The sequence below is a fragment of the Mustela nigripes genome, chromosome 3 (assembly GCF_022355385.1).
Source record: "Mustela nigripes isolate SB6536 chromosome 3, MUSNIG.SB6536, whole genome shotgun sequence".
In the NCBI taxonomy this organism is placed as follows: domain Eukaryota; kingdom Metazoa; phylum Chordata; class Mammalia; order Carnivora; family Mustelidae; genus Mustela; species Mustela nigripes.
Window position 1 is genome coordinate 180,851,896 of NC_081559.1, and position 5,415 is coordinate 180,857,310.

Here is a 5,415-nt window from a genome sequence, read left to right on the forward strand (position 1 = left end):
CTGTCGTCACGCCTCGGCCTTCCTTCCAGTCCTCAGTCCAGGGCCCGGAACACAGAAGGGAGACTTGACAGCGTGCGAGGACCGGTTTTTCCGGCAGGCGAGGCGAGCCAAGCGTCTCCCCGGAGACCCCTTTGCGGAAAAGCGCGGGTTCTGGGGTCTCCCTGTGCACCCGGGGGCAAATAAAATCCGTCGTTCTGGCTGGAGTGGAGATGTAGAGCCAACAAAAGTATTGTGCCCCGTGTGAGGATCGAACTCACGACCTTCAGATTATGAGACTGACGCGCTACCTACTGCGCTAACGAGGCACCTACTCTGGGCTTTCCGCCGGAGGATAATGAAGCTAGTGCTGGGGCCCGGTGCGCATGCTCAGACGAGAAACGGCGGCTTCATTTCTGTCTGCTCTGAGTTCCCGGACGTGAGCGCCAAAGCTAACGCAGATCACCTCCCGCCGACTCTCGAGTCTTCCTCTGCTTGCTGGACGGTCAGCAAACACTGGGGTTTGCTTGACCCCACTGGGCTGAGTAGAGAGGACACGGAGAGGTGGGATTCTTCCTGCTTCTGTACTGTCCTATTTTTTAAATAGTGCGTCAAAGCGTTTGCATACTCGGGATCTCGAGAAACACTCACTGGCACCTGCTGTATTCCCGGCCCTGTGCTGGGTGTTCACCGGGACATCCCCCGCCCCCAAGGGTTGGAGCGGAGGCGCAGGTGCATAATGATTTGAAAACACACACATTTAAAAAAAAAAAAAAAAAAAAAAAACAAAAAAAAAGAGGGAAAGAGAAAAGAAAAAGAAAGAAAGGAAGAGAAAAGAAAGAAAGAAAGAAAAACACACACATCCAGGCAAGCACACACGCCCGCCTTTCCGGCCCCCACCGCGGACCCGGGATCCAGCCGGGGCCCCGCCCCTCCCGGCGCCCCAAGTTTGCCCGCGGCCGCCGGGAGCTCCGCAGGCCGAGGCCACTCTCCGAAGCGAGAGCAGCTCGGGAAACAGCCTCAGCACCTTGGAAGCCCCCCACCCCATCCTTCCCCCAACCCCCAGTCCTTTACAGCAGCTCATTAACTACCTTCCTTGTTAAGGGAAACTATGTCACTACCATGCAAGGAAAATGGTAGTGGGTGGGTTGGTTTGTTTTCAACACAGGTTAAAATAAACACATTGCTATTAAACTAGAAAACACTCTCCCACGGACCATCTAAAATCAGCCACATCACGGCTCACTTAACATCTGTGTATTTCTCTGGATGTCAATTTTACCTTCAAAAACGTAAATGAAGAGTGAACTCCAGCCAGCGACAGGCTTGCAGAAGGGCTTTGGAGGAGTGTCCCGACGGTTGCCAAGCTTTTGAGAAGCCAGGAGTTTGCTGGCCCGCGGGCCTCGAGGCCCTGAGATGTTCAGGTCGATCCAGGCGCGGGGCACACTGACGCGCACTGCACAAGTCTTTCAACGTTTTCTATTTTCTGAAATGTGTCGTTATAAAATGTTGCGGGAGGAGTTGTTTAAATCACCCAGAACTGGGGAGCTACGGTGGGATGTGGAAGGGAACGAATGGCCATGCGTGTAAGGAGGTGGGAAAATGCCATTATCATCTCCAGAGCGGGCACCAGGACTCCGGGGAGTTGGCGGGGGAGAAAGTCAGAGGTGGGGTGGGTGAAAGATCTCTATATTGGAGAAAGACCCCTGGAGTGGGAGGTCAGCGCGACCCACAGGGGGAAAGACAGGATGAGCTCCTGGGCAGGGGAGGCTGGGGTGGCGGCACGGGGGAGGGGGTGGGGGAAGACTCCTAAGGGCACCTTCAAGTCTCCTTAGGAGGAGTCGCGGGGTGGAGCAGACGATCCTGGGGGAGTTTCCCCCACCCTCACCCTCCTCAGTGGAAGCCCCACGATCACGCAGTCCTCCCACCCATGGTCCCGGGGAGGTGGGGGTGGGGGGGTACCTCACAGGGGCTATGCTCCAGGTGCGGTCACCGGGGGCCCCAGGACAGCCGGCGGGTGCAGGATGGCGAAGAATGGGGCAGAGGGGACAGAGAGGGAAGCCCCCAACACACACACAACTCAGAGGAACCTTTATGGGGTCCCTGTCGACTACAGTTACAAACGACTCTCTCCTGGGTCCCTGCAGGCCAACGGACAAACTCTCCCCCCTCCAGGGTTATGCCCTCAAGTCATGTTAGAACTGCAAAAATCTTGGAAAGCTCCCAAGTCCATGAACAGGGAAGTGGCCAGAGGAATGAGGGTCCCTCCAGAAGGAAAACAAGAACAGGGCAGACTCCATGCCTGATATGAAACGACTGAAGAAAGCAAGGGCAGAACCGGGTGTGGGGTGCGCTGCCATTACTGTATGAAGGGGGGCAAGAGTGTTCATAGTTGCTCGTGTTTGCACGTTAAATCTCTGAAAGGACACACAGACGACCAAGATCAATGATTAATACGTGCGGGGAGAGGTGGAAACTGCCTGGTTGAAGGCAAGGATAGGATGAAGACTTTCAAAAAAGTGAACTATTACGTAAGCAGCTTTAGATTTCCAGAGAAATCGTGGACAGTAGAATTCCCCTAAAGACCACCCCCAGTTTCCCCGATTACTAACACCCGGCATTAGTGGGGTATGTTGGCTACAATTGATGAACCAGTGCTGATCTAGTATTGCCTGGAGTCCCTCCTGATTCAGATTTCCCTAATTTTCCCCAAAGGTCCTTTTTCTGTTCCAGGATCCCTTGCAGGATCCCACGTTTATAATGGGATCCTCCCGTGCCTCCTCCTTAGGCTGCTTCTGGCTGGGTTAGTTTCTCAGACTTGCCTTGTTTTCCATGACCTTGACAGCTTGGAGGTGGACGGTCAGATATTTTATAGACTGACCCTCAGTTTGGGGATTTGTCGGAAGTTCTTCCGGGATGAAGACTTTTCACAGTATACCTTTGAGTAGTTGAAAATAAGATATTTGAACAATGTTCATGTATTCCCTATTTAAAATTGTGAATCAATTAACCTAAAAGACCCAAAACTGCAGGAACAAGGAAGGGGGGAGAAGGAAGGAAGCAGAGGGGAGGAAGGCGGAGGAGAGTGAGGAGGGGAGGGTGAAGATGAAGGAGAGGGAGAAGGAACGGTGGAGAGAAGGGGAAGGAAGGAGAAGAGAGAGCGAGGGGCCGCCCTGCGCTGGGCTCCCGCGCGGTGCACCCGGACGGCCGCCAGGGGGCGCTTGGCCCAGCGGTCCCCGCCGTCACCCAGGCTGGTGCGTTTGTCCTGACGCTGGAAGGCGGGCGGGTCCGTTTGGCTCTCGAGTTTCCCTGGGCCCGGCAGCCCGGGAACTAGGGCGGGGGGCCGGGGTGACGGGGAGCGGACGCGGGGAGGGAGGGGCGCGGCCATCTGGTCAGGCTCGGGACGCCGCGCCACGACCGCGCGCTGGGCCCCCACGCGGGGGACCGCATCATCCGCATCCAAACCTACTTATGGGAGCGGAGCACAGGGGCGGGGGTCCGGGGTCGGAGGGAGGAGCGGGCCCAGGTTCCACTCAATAAAATATCTTCATGTTTTAAACACGTGTGCCACAAGTTTTCAAAGACTTTTCTGAGCGAGTCCGAGCTGGGAGGCCCAGCCTGCTTCCTCCCTGCCTCCATGAGGCCCAGGGCCAGCAGAACCCCGGCGGGTGCCGAACCCCCCACCCCTCCCCCCCCCCCCACGCCTCCCCCCCCCCCGCTCTCGGATGCTGCACAGGGAACCCTTGACTGCCTGTGTCCGGACTGTGTCTGGAGTAAGGGGTGGTCAGTGTCACCTGCCCACCAGGGTCGCAGACGCAGTGATGATGGCCGAGGACCCACAGGGCCTCAAGTGGTGTCCGCGGAGGGGATCCCCAGACAAGCCCTTTCCACCTCTCGGCCCTTTGGACCGGCTGTTCTCCAGGCGGGGCCGGCCTTTTCCACCCCCAAGCACCTTGTCAGGGACCGGGATCTCTTCCTTGCCTTTCTTCAGCCAGCTAAACCGTCACCCCTGTAAGGGCGTATTTAGCCAGAGCAGCTCCATCAGTCAAACAGTGATTTTGTTGTTTATGCAGGAAAACTTAAACTGACCCTGCCCCCCACCCCAAGGAGCTTAAAAACAAGTCTGGGAAACCAGTCCCAGGTAACAAAGCCCAAATACAAGGGTGGGTCAGGCCACGTGGAGGTATCCAATCTGTGGGGGCGGCATACTGTCTCCCTAACTACCAAGGAGTATGGACCCTGCCCTTTGGGGGCCCTTTTGGGCACCAATTCTGACCAAGGTGATAGGCTCGTTCAAATATCTACTATAGGGTAAATTGCAATTCAATTGGTCACTTATGTGTGACCTAGCATGACTCTGCAGCTTTCTCTGTGTGTTATAATCTCGGCCACCTGTGCATGGCCAGGCCCAACCACATGGCCTTTGGCCTTAAAAGCTAGTCTGTAAGGCAGGGAGAGGTCGCCTCTTTGCAAGAGACAGCCCCAGCCGCTAGGTTTGATTCTTGATTCTTGGCGCAAAATAAAGATCTGCTTGACCTTCGCTTTGTATCAGTCTCGCTCCTTTGATTACGGACCCAACAACCCCCTCTGCAAGAATCGGATCCCCAGTTCCTTCCTCATCCGCTTCCTTCCCTACGATGCCACCCTTGGGTGGATAGTGGGTGCTGTTCCTTCCCGGCTGAACACTTCCTCTGCAGCCGCTCACTTACTCCTGGAGCAACCAGGAGGGCTCGGTACCGCCCTGTCCTTCACTCACAGGTGGGCAAACTCAAACTGAGAGGGAGGAGGGGACCTGCTCAAGTTGGGACCGCTGGTTGCAGGGGAGGCAGGACCCCACGCGAGTGAAACAACGCTGGCCTCTCTCCAGCCTCCCCTCACCCCCAGCAACAACCAGCCAACATGTTTCTCACGTGCACCCCCTAAAATAATTCTGAAACATCTACGCACGTCCTTGAATAACGTTGATTCCTAAAATTTCTCATTGTAAGTTCAGTTACAAAAGATGCAATTTCCAGGAAATGCAGATTTTCTAAAAATAAAACTATGATTTTTTTAAACATGCATCCAATGAAATAAAAACATCCTATGGATTCCATACAAACCACTATGTATTTTTTTTTTAAGATTTTTTTTAAAACTTATTTGGGAAAGACCGTGTTGGGGGGCGGGGAACAGGGAGAAGGGTAAAAGCAGACTTTGCTGAGCTTAGAGCCCCAGGAGGTTCTCGATCCCAAGGCCCCGAGATCATGACCCTAGCTGAAATCAAGAGTCAGATGCTCATTCCAATAAACCACCCAATCCTACCCCCACCCCCCGAAACCCATCATCTATTTAAAAAAAATTTTTTAAGAATTTATTTATTTACTTGACAGACAGAGATCATAAACAGGCAGAGAGGCAGGCAGAGAGGAAGGGAAGCAGTTCCCCTGCCTAGCAGAG

General features: G+C 54.6%; 1 non-coding gene across 1 annotated transcript; it reads right to left on the bottom strand.

The window, feature by feature from the left end:
• Window positions 1-232: 232 nt before the first annotated feature.
• TRNAM-CAU (transfer RNA methionine (anticodon CAU)) lies at window positions 233-305 on the bottom strand. The gene has a single exon. It is a non-coding gene; the product is annotated as a tRNA-Met (tRNA).
• Window positions 306-5,415: the final 5,110 nt, after the last annotated feature.